Source organism: Cryptomeria japonica, chromosome 5 (assembly GCF_030272615.1).
Source record: "Cryptomeria japonica chromosome 5, Sugi_1.0, whole genome shotgun sequence".
Taxonomy (NCBI): domain Eukaryota; kingdom Viridiplantae; phylum Streptophyta; class Pinopsida; order Cupressales; family Cupressaceae; genus Cryptomeria; species Cryptomeria japonica.
Window position 1 is genome coordinate 741964902 of NC_081409.1, and position 16093 is coordinate 741980994.

Below are 16093 nucleotides of genomic sequence, written 5' to 3' on the forward strand. Positions count from 1 at the left end.
AATAGCATGTAATTTCTAAGAGGGAGTTTTGTATTGAGTTTTGATTGTTGTAATGTGACACTTAAACAAAAATTTTCCTAAGTGTTGGCATCAACGCCAAAGGGGGAGATTGCTGGGTTGATGATGATGGTATAGATGTAATAGGCTGATTGATGAATTTATTTATATTTTCATTAATGGCAACCATGTTTTTTTGAGTCATTTAAGTCATCTAGACCAACCGGTATAGCCTAACCAGTACTGGAATGAGTTAGACAACAAAAATGCTAAGTTGTTGTCAACTAGTAAACAAGAACAGAGAAATGATCAAGCAACCAGTACAGACGATTGGTGAAGAGTTAGGTGTTAAATTTTTACAAGCATGTTAGAGATAGGAACATGCACATATTTTCCAAACCGCATCAATAGATTCAGTATATTGAGCAAGTTATGATAGCCATAACAATCACAAGAAGGAAGAAAAGAGAATTGGTATAGCAGAGATATGGCTTCTAGTGGTTCACAATATTTTTCTTCTGAGCAGAGTGTGCATCCTAATCCTCAACAGACTTCACACAGGTCTGAGACTCCTGAGAGTACTCCTGACTATTTTGAGAATGCAGTCCACTCTAGCACAGTTATAGCAAACTTTAAATAACACTCATGTGCTGGCCAATAGGGATAAATTAGAATGTATTAGAGATGAGCTGATGTGTATGATTGAAATTGATCAATCATACAAGGTATATGATGACCCTCACATTGTGTATTTTTATAGGAATTTATCTCACACTGTCTATGGCATGGTTAAATGGAAAATAATAGATCGAGATATATCTCCAGTGAATGTAAAATCCATGTTCCCATTTTACATGGAAATGTCTATGGTTAGAGGATATTACGTCACTAGATGTGATGATCCTATTGTCACACCATTCATATATCCTAGATGGTTGGTGACACATAATAGGTGGTCATGGAAGGATGAGCTGCCATAGTATTTCTGCAAACAATTGTATGCAACATTTCATCTAGGATATGATGTTGATTACACAGACTTTCAACAACATACTGGGCAAGGTAGGGGCATATTTAGAGACAAATTTAGACACCATGATACACAGCCCCCTAGTAAGAGGGAAATGGTCTGTCAGAACCTTTCAGTTTTTCCAAAAGGTTTGGATATGGTCACAGGTGGTGCTGGTGATATGGTAGATGAGGAGGCATGCATTAGCATGTATTCTAGCATTGCCAACATTGCTACTCAGGGTGATGAGATTACTTCTGATCGTGTGAAGAGATATATGTTGCATTCTCATATTGCCCCTATTGTTGATGAGACAGATCCATTTTATGACCCATATATTCATTATGAGCTACCGCTGCCTGTAGAGATCGCATGCTTATCAGAGGACCATCTGTGCTAGATGACCTCCTATTTAGTGAGTGATCTTGTCGATGCTTATCAGTCTCTCTCTACATTACATGGGATCACTCCTTAGTAGCTACCTAATTTCATTGGATGATTACTTCAAAGATCCTCAACTAGTACTGGTCAGTCATGGTAGAGGTGATTCAGTACCTAGTTGTTCTAGGTAGGAGGATATTTCGATACCTCCTACAATTCTTGAGACTATAGTGCATCCTATACCACAGACTCTAGGAGTTCAGTGATGAGGTTTTTCATCTCTTCTAATGGATGAGTTTATTGATCCAGATGTTGTGTCACTACAGTCTTCAGAGATATCTGGCATCAGACGTACATTCAAGGAGAGGATAAGGTAAGAAACGAACCTTTGATTTTAACTTAGTTGTATATATAAAGTTTCTATGTATTCACTATCACTGACATATTTTTTTAATTTTAAATATATATTACAAGAGATTATGATGGCCATGAGATATGGATATTTGTAGGCACCTGGTGATCCTATTCATCAGGATACAGAAGTAAATTTATATTTATTTTTAAATTTAAATTGATGTGTCTTATTTTTTTCCTATTCATCAGGATCCACTATATATATAATTATTTTAACATGGAAATTGTGTACACAATGTAGAACCCCGGAGCAGGCAACAGATTAGATCGACGATCGGGACAAGGTGTGACATAGCTCATTATTGTTATATACATGCTTTCTTCTTTTATTTTGGATATATCTGACATTTTTATTATGTATATCTGACATTTCCATTATACATGTTGTGGACATTTCTATTATACATGTTGTGAACATTATATTTCTATTATGCACTTGATTTCTATTATACATGTTGTGGACATTTAGATATTATATATGAACTGTGGACATAGCATTTGTAGCCTTATTTTAGACATTTTACCTAGATATTTCATACATGTTACATGTTTATCTAGACATTTCATGCATTACATGTTTATAGACTTTTCATGTGTTGTACATGTTTATTTTATGTTTTACAATGTGCTCTCACTCTGAATTAGGTGCACTCTCACTCTCCTAATTCATTAACACCTTTCCTTAATATTTAGAATTTATTGTTTAGTGCATAATTTAGTCAAAAAATGATGTCTTAAGGGGATGTCTCAAGGGGATCATAATACATGCTAAATTAGTATTCGATTTCTTCAAACTCATTATTATTGAATTTGTATACTTAGTTGTGTTACATGTCTGTAGAAATTTAATAATTTTGAGTTACATGTTTATTTTATGTGTTACAATGTTCAAATTTTATGTGTTACATTTTAGTTAGATTGATATGCAAATCATTTTTTATATTTCTACATCTTTCATTATTAAAATTAACTAGAAAGAAAATTTCTACATTTCAGTTAGATTGATATGTGCAAGTCATTTCTTCTCCCATATATGCTATAGAGGCCTATTATTTCAAGGGCATGATAAACATGAACATGACATAGGTAAAACTGATTTAATGAAACCTAATAACTTTTTATTTAGTGATAATGTTGAATTCAACCATTATAAATTGACAGTGCACTAGAAAATCTTAATAAGTATAAAGGATTTGTGTAATCTAGATATGTAGCCAAATTCATGTTTAGTTTTGACTTTCTTTGACATATGTACTTAACTAATAGTAAGCATTAAAAGATATAGTATGGTGTTTCATCTTTATATATTTTTGGTAGATAATGATATATACTAGGTTTTATGGTTGTTATTATAAAACAATAAGCACTCATAAGTAGGATATTATTTAATATGACCACTGTGAGATAATATTTATCTAGTAAATAGTTGGACTCTAAATAGAAATTGAGTGAAGTGTATAGACCTTGATATCTTTAAGAATTAGTATTATTTTATGTATTTGTGTTTGAGTAAAGGATAAATCATGGGGATTCAATGTGTTAAGTTTGTGTGCTTGTAACTTAACCTTAAGAACCATGGGACCTAATTTATAGGTTTATGGATAATTTTAGTAGGTTGTGGAAATATTATTAACAATATTACGTGTTGTGTTTGTTGTAACACTTACTTTAATGGTGATGAACACAAGTAGTATGGGATGCTTTATTTTCTTCACAAGTAGTACAGAACTAAGAGCTGAATTTGATATTAATCTAGAGTTTAACATAATTTAAGACTACATCCTAGGACTATACCTAAATTTTCTTATGGGGATGTCAATGAAAAATAAAAATGTATTTTCTTAATCAAGTAATATAAACAATCACTAATAAATATTAATAATGCAATTATGACTAGTGCCCTATTCTTAATCAAGAAAATGTCTTGAGTTTAAAACTACAAAAAATATGTACATAATTTCTTAATCAAATAATATAAATAATTACTAATAACCTAATTCAAGTAATATTAATAATAACTAATAATATAATGTAACAAAGAAAGGAATTTACATGTGTGTGAACTCATGAAAAATAAAATAACAATGTATATATAATTTAGCATACTTTGTTCATAAGGGCATCTAAAATTAGGACCTATTAGGATGTCATAAGTGGATGTCCAAAGAGGATGTCTTAAGGGGATGGCCAAAGAGGATGTCTTAAGGGGATGTATAACATAAAAGAATACATTTAAAATCTTTTCAACCAAGCATGAATATGTAACAATTTATATAATTTAGCATAATTAGTTCATCAGGGGATCTAAAATTAGGACGTATTAGGATGTCTTAAGGGGACGTTCAAAGAGGATGTGTTACGGGGATGGACAAAGAGGATGTCTTAAGGGGATGTATAACATAAAATATTACATTTAAAATATTTTCAACCAAGCATGCATAACACTTTATATAATTTAGCATACTTAACATAAGGGGATCTAAAGTTAGGACCTATTAGGATGTCTTAAGGGGATGTCCAAAGATCGTGTCTAAAGGGGATGTCCAAAGCGCATGTCTAAAGGGGATGTATAACATGTAAAAGAATGTACATGTAATTGAAGAATACATAAAATCATAAATATAAAAGCATTTCAACCTTGAGCATGCATAATAATATATGAAAACGATTGTTCACCATGTCAAAAAAAAAACTAGATATGATCCAATATTTTTTTGGATTAGATATCATATAGTCATTACATATCATCAGGAATGTCTGAGTGTAGCCACATCAAGGCACTGTAGGAGGGTGCATACACAAAAAATATACAGTTTGGCAAGCACCTCCACTTATGGGAAGATGATTACAATAATTACATCATAGTTATACGAGCAAAAAGACCAAAATAGAGAGTTCTAAAGGACTATGAAAAAGAGATTTCAGATTCTGGTGCAAGGTTGTCTCCCAATGGGGGGATCCAGGCCACCTAGTCCATGATTCCATCCTGCCATACTTCCACTTGGCCATCAAGTATTGTCCTACTTGTGGGGGTGTGAGGTGCGCTCATGAAACAAGTCAGCTTCCTCCTGAGATATCTCCATGTGTAGGTGTCTACGGTCCATCTGTTTCATGAAGGCCATGAGTGCTTGCCCAAATGCGGCCTTTCCTAGTTCATCTCTCTCCCATGTGAATCTGTGGGACAACTCTCAGATGTAAACAATGGTGGATCCTTCCTTTACTCATCTATCAAATGTTTTTGAGTCTAGCTTTATTACCATAGTGACCTGCATTGAAACAGTATAAAAAATGAGTCTCCTAAGAGATTCAGTGAGGTGTCTGGTGCTGTTATTGAAGACATCATCATTACGGTATTTCCAAATGAGCCAAAGAACTTCTAAAGAAAAATAGGACCAGAAGATATTTGCAGTTTTCCTACAGCCCTTAATGTAGCCTAAAACAACATTTATGATTTCAATAGAATTAGTTTCCAAATTAAGACCGAACAGTTTCCATATTTCCTTTGGAAAGTAACAATAAAAAAGATATGTTTCACAGTTTATGGTACTCTACATATTTTGCAATTTAAGTAGTTGCCCTCCTTGTCTTTTATGGGGAGTTTATTTAACAATAGTCTCCAGCCAAAGAACCATTTTTTTGGTTCATTTTGAGCCATCCAGAATTTACCTAACGTATCTTTCCATTTCTTTGGTTCCCATTTTAGATCCTAGCATCTATTCAGGTGAAGAAAAATGGTATCTGCCTCGGTGAGAGATGCATATATGCATTTGGCTTTAAGAGAGGGGAGAGGTATGCCATCAACCAGCAGAGTGCAAAATTGGGGGAGTGAGGGAGAGGAGGGTGAGGTGGGGGAAAAGTAGAGGCTAAGGCCGATTTAAGGATGTTATAGGTTCTTCTCTAGGACATCAGGATAGAGAAGGTAAGTTTTAGGTCCTCCCATGTTTTCAATTGGCCAATCTCCTGAATTTGATCAAAATATTGGATTCCCATATTGTGCCATTTTAGTGTAGAGCAGCCTTGAAGAGCTGCTAATGGTTTCCCATTATGAAATAGATTCCACCATATAGATCTATCAATGGCAATCTGTCTGTGTCTATTTCCATTTACATTTTAGTGTACCAAGTGTTTCACCTACTCCCAAGGTTTCCATAGGGACTTAAAGACCCCAAACCCAACTGGGGCAACCTCTATCTACCCAAGAAGAAGGTAAATCATGGGGAGATCCTTCCATTTCTTGGCTTTCTTAGGAATTGAGGATGAAATATTTTTTCTTATTAGGATTTTCCATGGCTCATCTCCATCCATAGCCTTGAGGATCCATTTGGATGGGAGGGCAATCCTTTGTGTTTTGAGATCTTTTAGGCCCATCTCTCCATAGAGTTTATGCATAGTGCACCACTCCCATTTCACTGCATGTTGCTTCCTGGTACCTTTTCCATCAAACCAAAGGAATTCCCTTATCTATTTTTGGATATGATTCAATTGATAGTTTTTAAAGAGCTAGACAGAGGAGAAGTAGATGTTATATGATGCCAAGACCTTTTGACAGACTGGAAATCTTCCAGCCAGAGACAGATAGTTCTTGTTCCATTTAGAGAGCTTCTTCTCTATATTATTTCTTACCCATTCCTACATTTCTTTTAAATTTCGAAGGATAGAGAAGGAGATGCCTAGATATTTTACAATATGAGTAGGGACCAACTAGTTGAGAGAAATTTTTGAGAGCTAGTTCGGGGGGTTGTCATCCTAGTCAAGTAGGTTGGATTTGTGCATAGCTATCTTACTTCCAGAGGCTAGGCAAAATATATCTAGATTTTTTAGCAGAGAGGTAAGGTTCTCTTCATCAAGTTTAATTAAAATTGTAGTATCATCAACAAATTGGACATTACAGATTTTCTTTTTATTAGGTAAGGATATGCCCCTGACAGGAGGAGTGACAAAGGAGTCTTTGACTAGGTAGAACATTACATCAACAAATAGAACAAATAGTGTTAGGGCTAAGGGGCATCCTTGTGTGATAGATCTGGTTAGTGCAAATTTGGGGGATCTTATCCCATTCACTTCAACGGAGGCATTGGCATCACATAATAGTGTTTTGACCAGTTTGCAGAACCCAAGGGGGAAACCTAGCGACTGGAGCATCTGAATGATATATTCCCATTCTATTCTGTCATAAGCTTTCTTGAAGTCTATGAGTAACATAGCTTAATTCTTCCCTAATTCCTTTTCCCAATGGAGATATTCCCAACATGTGATTAATTTCTCTAGTATATACCATCCTTTGACAAACCCTGTTTGTGCAGTACTGATAATCTTAGGTAATATTTTTTCCAATCTTCTTGCTGTCAATTTCGCTAAGATCTTATATGACACATTTAACAGTGTAATGGGTCTCCAATTTTTAACTAGGGTTCTGTCACCCTCTTTAGGAATGAGCTTGATAAGGCCTTGGTTTATGTTTTCTCCCAAGGACCCAATGTGAATAGCCTAAGAGTATAGAGTGTGAAGATCATCCACAATCCATTCAATATTTTCTTTGTAGAATTCTAGTGGGAATCCATCAGGGCCGGGGGATTTGTCATTATTGAGGGCCACTATAGCTTCTTTGATTTCTTCTTTAGAAATAGTTCTTTCAAGCATCCTACTATCTTCCTTATCAAGGAGTTTGGGGACCAAAAACATGACTAATTTTCTTGTATTATCCCGCTCCTTCCTAACTAGTTCTGCAGAGAACAATTGCTTGTACAACTGAGCAAAGCACTCTAGAATCTCATTTGGCTCAGAGAGGTTCTTATTCTCTTCCCATATGGTGTCTATTTTCTCGCTTTCTTGTTTCATTTTGAGCATCTAGAAGAAAAACTTAGATCCTCGATCCCCAGTATCTAACCAGTTTAGCTTAGCCCTTGTTTTCCATCCTTTGATTTTCTAGTTTTGTAGCCTTCTAAGGTCATTTTTGGCCTTGATTAGTTGATTGTTGATTGTTACATTTTCTGGATCCTCTTGAATTTCAGATTCTGCCATTTATAAGGCATTGTGCAATTGCATCTCAGATGCTCTGGCATTTTTATCTTTCCTTTTACCCACCACCTAACAAAGTGAGGTCCAGGTTGTAATATTTTGATTCCATCTATCAATGTTTGTCAACTGGCTATTTCCATATTTATTATACATTCTGACCAAGCACAGTGCACATTTTAGATCACCATCCTTTAGCAGGCTAGTGGTCATTCTAAAGTTTGAGCTAGGGATTGGTAGGGTCATTTTACTATTAATTACCTTTAGCCCAATCATAATAGGGTGATGATTAGATAATGTATATGGTATGAAAACATATTGAACACCCTCCTTATTTTTAATAATTTCAAAAAAAACCTTGTTGAAGTAAAATCTATCTAGTCTGCAATAGACCCTCTCATTGTACTGTTGGTGGTTACACCAGGTGTACCATATTGAATTGTATTCTCCTTTTTTTCCTGCTATTGGGTCAATCAATCTCATTTTGTTAACCATCCTTTCCCAGTGTATTCTCCCCACACCTTTCCATTCCACCTTGTTCCCTCCTTGTTTATCTTGTGCATTGATTACCATGTTAAAGTCCCCTCCCAAGAGCCAAGGGATGTCTTCTAATTTTTCAATCCATTCCCACATCTCCCCCCTTTCTCGGTAATCATTAGATGCATAGATTGAGTAGATACCAAATGTAGTACTTTCATTCTATATGATAACCCATACTACTCTATCACAAGGGGATTGTCCCCATTTGACAACTTTATTCACCCATTTAGGATTTAACAATATTGCAGCTCCATCCTTTCCCTTAGGGTGATTGGTGAAGAAGGGGTCGGCCTCCCTCCAGATGGATTTCAGCCCAATTTCTAAAGAAAATCCCACTGATTTTAGTTCTTGGAGCATAAGGCAATCGATTTCCTTGTGCATATTTAGAAATCTTTTGACCACATACTTCGTATCAGGGCCTCTAATCCCCTAATGTTCCATGAGATGGTTTTCATCATTAGGAGGTTGCTTCAGGATTGTCCCCTAGGGATTTAAACCCTTCAAAACATTTGGGCCATTCCTTAGTTTTAGAAAGATGGATGGCATCAAAGGCCATAGTTGATAGTGGTCTACTTCTCTTCTTCCTGAGTTTAGAGAGTTGTTCAGGTCCTAATGACTCTTTCTTAGCTGTATTGTCTTTATTTACCTTAGGATATCTTTTCCTCCTTTATTTTTTATTTTATTACAAGCAAGATCTTCTCCCCCATCAATAGCTTGAACCTCAAAGGTTCTAGGATTAGGGAAAAATGAAGTCTCCCTCTCATTATTGCTAGTCGCAATTTCATCAGACTGTAACCCAGGTTCAGTACCATGCCCTTTCTCTAGGGGTTGGTCAGAAGGAGAAGTGGTAGGCCCCACCTCCTCATCAATGTTATCAGAGATCCTTTTAGGATGAATGTTGGGGTGTGTTTTTGTATCCCCTCCATCCTTAGTCTCCAATGGAGTATTTTCAATATGAGGGATGCTTGTATCCCCAGAGGGGTAATTTTTACTATCTTTAGGTCCATGAGGGGAGTGACTAACCACCTTGGTAGCACTGGTGGTAACATGAGTACCACCATCTTCCCCTCCAACTAACTCTTGGAGGAAGGGTATGGTACATGATTCAATCTCCTTTTTTTGGTTAATTAATGTTATTTCAAGTTGTTTTCTATGTTTTGCAGCCATTTTCAACTTTTCAAAGACAATTTGCTAAGCATTTTGCTTCCTAGGTCCACTCATATTAGTGGAGTTTTTATTAGCATTTGGATCCAATGATTTAGGTTCACTAGCAAGCAAATTAGCTTCTTTTAATGCCTACTGGTACTTGAGTAAAGATTCGACAACTGAGGGAGGATAACTGGAAGGGAAAGGGTGGGGTTGTGGTTGAGAAATTGGGGGAGTAGGTTCAGATGAGGGTATTCATTCAACAACCCTAGGTTGGGAGGATGGGTCGAGAGTTGGGGAAGCAGAGGGAGTAGGATCATTTTTTTTAGATTCTTCCAAATCCGGGTGAAGGTGGTTTCTAACAGAGGTCTTCTTGAAGGAGGTGCCATTTTTCTTCACCATCAGTGGGAAATTTTTAAGGTAGTGACCACTTCTTCTACATCTATGGCATGCATTAATCCCTCCTAAATATTCTAGGGGGCATGAGAATAGTTGGCTTTCAATACAAATATCATTTCCAAAGGGAAAAGTTACTCCAAGCTTGAAAGCTATGAGAACCCTCGCATCCATATGGGGTAGTAAAGTAGTCAAGGAGTCATATGATCCAATATTAAAAAATCATCTCTAAGTTTTAATATAGTACATATATATATATATATACTACTAGTTCAAATTAAACACAAGTTCAAACTTGAGTTCAAATATAAAAATATGAGCTACAAAAACAAGCTAGATAGCCTAAGTTAGCTCCTGATACATATAGTCTGGGTCCTCTCTATCTTTTATTATCGCCAAAAAATTTCATGTTCTTCAAAAGCTAAACTCTACTTTTGGTTGCCATGTCCTTTTTTTGGCAATGTCTCAAATTGCAGCTTTGTCGCTATAACCAAGTGACTCTAATGTAGAACTATTTTTCTAGGCATGTATTCAATAAATTAAATACCATTTTTGTTTATCTTAGTTTGCTGATAATAGGTGCCTTCTATAACAACTGAACTAGTTGGATATGACTATCCATCACCGTCTATAGTTACTTCTGACAATTTGAATTTTACTTTTGTGCATCTTAGTAGATAATAATGTACACCTTCAACACTGTCGGGTTCTACAACCAGAGAAAAAATATCATCTACATGTATGTACATGTAGATGACACCTTATAAATTTAAAACAAAAGCAAGATGTAGATAAAATTTGAATATGTCACTACATGATCTAAATTAAAACTAAATAAAAGAACATGTATGCACACACACACCTATAATGAGTAAATCATAAATATGTTCATAATCAGTTGAATATGTAGGATCATGAATGTCTATGTCATTTCCATCATCTTCATAAGGAGGCATTCTGATTAACTCTTTCATATCCCATTGTGAGACATATCCATTTGCAATATTCTCGCATTGACTCATTAGATTGTCCTCAATATAGTCAGCAAAAAAGTATGATTTTTCTCTTACTTGAATCAATGGAGGCTTGTCGTGTCCTATAGTCATCACTTGATATAAAATTCTAATATCAACAATTGTTTAACAATTGTAAGGATTAGATTGATCAATACCTATTACAAATATGAATTGAAATTTGTACATTTTAAGATCAACAACTCTAGGATAGAAGTGAAATGTAGAGCTGATGAAATTTTTTAAGAATTCTTGAGAACAAAGATATTTTACCTTTCATGTCCCAAAAATAACATTTGTTGTATGACATGTCCCGACTAGAAAAATGACTTTGACAACATTCAACAATTTTGTTTGAATTCTATATGATATTACCTACATAAAAGAACTTAGAGATGTTGTTATGTGCACTTCTTTTTAAATAATTTTATATTAAGAGATAGATACAAACAAATTGAAAACAAAATGAATAGTAACTGAAAGTTCATGTTGGTAAAATGCATGCTTCACACATGATCCTACTCCATTGTGATCTCCTTTTCCATGTCCACTTTCAAAGAAGTTCCACAGAAACTTAACATTGTGTCTGGCATGTTGCATGGATATAAAATTAAAGGGTTTTGTAGATTTAAATTGTCCTTCTCCATAAAGTTGTATGTCGTGTAGATGTACAATTGAACATTTAAAATAAAATTTATCAAATTGAAATCAAATAAAAATTTACATATAAATGAAAATGAATTGAAACTTTTGTACTCACCTGCACAACCATCCAACCAGATCCAGTGTTGTGAAAAATTTATCTCATGATTTGCAAGATCTTCAAAACACATTACAAAACAATGAGCTACATAGCTCTTATCATGAACCTTATCATCGCTGATATAGAAATGAATCTCTTTGATGATTATGTGTTCATTTAGATTAGTACAATTTTCCACCCCATCCACATTAAATTATGAGTGTCTATAGGTCACTTGCACAAATATTGCAATTGAGGGGCAAATGTATAGTTCTCAGAGAAATGTACAATTGAAAGAATACAACCAGGTGGAAAACAATTTTTGGAATCATGAAATTGTTTAGCTTTCCATCGTACACCATGACAATGTTGGATATGTGAATAAATTATACTACAAAATTTGTTCATAAATTCAAGGTAGGGAAATTCACTTTCCTTCAATGCAATTTTTTTGAATTCAATTCATATGTTAGTTTGATATGTCTCATATTGAAATCTCTTCCACAAAACTGGCATTGATACATCAATATTATCAATCTGTAATGGAAATTTTTCCAAATCTCTGCAATTAATGTATGTAATTTTTACACACTATACATTGAAGTCATCTAAATCTTTTATTTATTACATAAATTTGATTTAACAAATTGTGTCATACTTCAAGGGATGACCATATTTGCATTAAGTATTGTCGTATCTTTTCTATATGACTCTAAGTATAGATGAAACTCGACATGATTTCAACAGCAACAAGTTTCAGGTACCTTATTTATGTGTACAAAGAAAGGGAACAACCTCTCAAACATTCTCTGAAATATTTTCATATTTGAAAATTCATCCTTGAATGCTTCAAATAGTTCACTCTATGTTGTATCTACAAAATGTTTAGGATGTGAAATCTTCATACCAGTTTCTTCATCTTTCATCTATATAGTGTCTCTTCTATTGGAAGAAACACATGAGTGGTTGGTCTAATATTCAATGACTAGTATTCTTACATCTTCAAAAATTTTGTCTTTTCAAGGAAGTCTACAAATATTTACCCAATTCATTTCAATGTTTTCATCTAACATATTTCTCCTCCTAATATATCTTTGAACAATTTTTCTAGATATATGCAGTAATTCAGAAATTGTTGTAACTTGTCTTTTATGTGACAACCTCTTACTAAAAATCGTAGTCATCAATGCTCTACATGCAACACTTGAATCAGTTCCTGAACTTGTGGTATCAATAAGATTAAATTCATCTTGTAAATTTTCAACTATTATTTCTTTTACATGACCTCCTGAGCTTTTCCTATCATCGACACCCAACAACTCAAAAACATGAGTCATTTCTCTTTTCCTGAATAACTTTACAAATAATTGTGCTCTCCCGACCATAGATGTTTTTTTAAAATATTCCTCCCACATGTTTTTGCAATGCAATTTCATTGTGCTCTCAAGTACCATGTGTTTAGATGAAATTTGACTGAAAAGAGAATCCTCATTCATCTTTATCAAATTTCTCATGATAGAAGAAAAATTTGTATCTTAAATAGTATCAATTTCTTCCGCTACTTCAATTGCATCATCTTCAACATCAACAAGATCTTCTTCAACATCAACAGATTGCTCTTGATTATGTTTTGTATGACCTTTCATTGAATCATCCCTTATACGATCATTTTTTTTTCTATATTTCTTTTATTCTCCATTACATAAAGTAGTGAAATTTGCTTTCCTTAAATCACAAGTGAATAGTCCTTAAGAAAAAAATCAACTCCTTTCGAAAAAAATCACCTCTTCGAGAAAAAATCAGCTCCTTTGAAAAAGTCACCCCCTTCCTTGAAAAATATCAACTTCCTAAAAAAACATTAAAATTGAAATGAATAAGTTTTTTGTTTTTTGTTTTTCAAAAATAAAAAAAATCACCTCATTAATATATATGAGGGAAAGGGTGGGGAAGTGAGCGGTCACTTCCCCACAAGACCGCTCGTAGAGGGTCCTACTACTTGGGGGAGTCAGTTGAGTCCCACTCGACTGAGGCTACCTAGGTGGCATCCCACAGGCAACCTGCTCAGCAAAACCCCCCCAATTTGCAGAACTTTCAAGTTCTGCTAAGAATTAGACCATACATTTTTATTTTATTTTTTAAAAGTAAAAATATCCTTTTTGAGAGCTTGGAGTGAAGAATGTTGACATATAATTTTTATAGAATTTCAATTGGAATTAGTATATTAAAATTACAAAATACTACATGTAGGTATATTAACATTTGAGAAGACTCTGATTCGGAAAAAAAAAATAGTAAATCATATCAGAAAAATTTAAAAATTATATATAACACTAGAGGAGAGAGTCCTCTTCAATAATATATTATTTTTTGGGGGGTTTCTATAGTTTTAATAGGGGAAATTTGGTGGGAGATGGAAACTATCAATTTCAGGAAACTTCAACTTTCAATTGTTATAACGGTGAAAATATACATCAAAATCAAATTTTTTTCTCTACACTAGCTATGGATGTCATCTAAAATATAATTCAAAATAAGAGGAAAAAAAATTATTTACATATAGTTTTGTGGTGGGAGGTGAAACCCTTGATTTGTACTATATTTCAATAATTAAAAAAATGACTTTAATAATTAAAAAAACATATCAATTCTTGTTCATATTTAAAAATAATAATAATAGGCATAAACTTCATCCATTTTTACACATTTCATCAATTTACATCATCTTCCAATACCAAATAGAAATATCACTTTTGTGCCATTGAAGTTGAATTGTTTTGTTATTGTTAGTCTTTTCCTTTATAAAAGTGAGACACAAGTTTGTACTTTTACCTGTTAGATTGGTGTTTCCTATTGCTTATATGTTCTAAGGAGTTGTTATTTATGGAAACTCAATCTACTGATCTAATCTAGTATGGAGTTTTGGCTAATTGAATGTCTTGGATAAAGTATTTCTTGATTAAGACTATCAATGCAGCTCAGTATAGATTTTTGTGATCATACTCATTTCTGGTGAAGCAGGTTTTCATTTTGGTGATCAATGACTAGTTGGTTGGGTATATGAAGTAGATTATCATGAAAATCCACCCTCCGGTGTTGATTCCTATGCTTGATTGAAGGTCTAGTATCCGATAGAGCAACAAAATAGAGTATTTGTCATGTTTGGTGGTATAACGTTTGACCGGATTCTTAGAGTTGATTCCATTGATTGGTGATGTGTTTGAGATGGTTTATGAGATCTATAGGAAGCATGTGATCATGTATTTTGGGTCCAAAATATGGTTTGGTAAAAGATCTAAGCCGAATTACAACTACACATTTTATTTTTTATATTTGGTGAAGCCGACTTGTTGAAGATCATTTTTGTTGGTGTGGATATATAAGATCAACTGGGTTAGTATCTTTGTGTGTGGTTATGATGCATGTAATTGTTTTAGGAGTGATTCAGTGTAGTTTCACGTGCACATCCTAATTTTTTATGATCCAGTGAGCAGTTATAGATAAGAACAGAGAAGATCATTACATCAGTCATGGTTGATCACCTTGAACCTAACCATAATTTATTTGTGGCATAATTAGATGCTATTTTCCAGTTCATCACTCAGTGTAATCCTTTTTTAATCATCTATAAGGCAGTGAGCCTTCCTCCAGGGTTGTAGCCCTATTTTTGTAATTGAGTAGTGAGCTCTAGGCAGTGTGCCTGAATTCAAGTGCATTCCCCTTTTTAAATATTTATTTGCTACTGGCCATAGTAGAATAATAATGTGGGTTCAAATCCCACCATTTTTTTCCCTTTTGGGTTTCCACCTAAACATATTGGTGTTATGGTTGCATGGTTAATTGTGTTGTATTTTTGAAATTTACTTTCCTTTTTCTGCATCTAGTGGTTAAAGAATCTAAATAACAAGTTTGAAATTTGCAGAACACTAATTCATCCCCCCTCTCAATTTTCATTGATTCCAACATGGAAGACCTCTCAAACTATTGGCTTTGATAGTTAGAGATCAACCTATAGAGAGGGTTCCTCCCTTGCTACAATCACCATAACTAGACTAACTACACCATATAACCAACATGTTAAACCATAATATACATAACTCAAAAGTTTAAATATGTTTTGTAAAAGTGTTTTATAACTAGCTTCAATATGCTTAATCTAGTATTTGGAAGGAGCTAGACAAGTTGTCACAACTTAAACTCTATCCCTACCTATCTAACACAAGTAATAACCTCCAAAAGCGAAATGTTTTTGCATAAAAGTAGTAAGAATGAGATATAAATCAAGGAGAAAACATCACCACAAGATTACAACAATAATATTAAATGAAATTGTATAAGATAAGAGCTCTAAGAAGGTAAGAATATTGAATTTATTGATAAAATGTATTTGTACAATATTTTTGTACATTTTTTAGATGTTTGTTTCTTATTCTAAAATAGAGT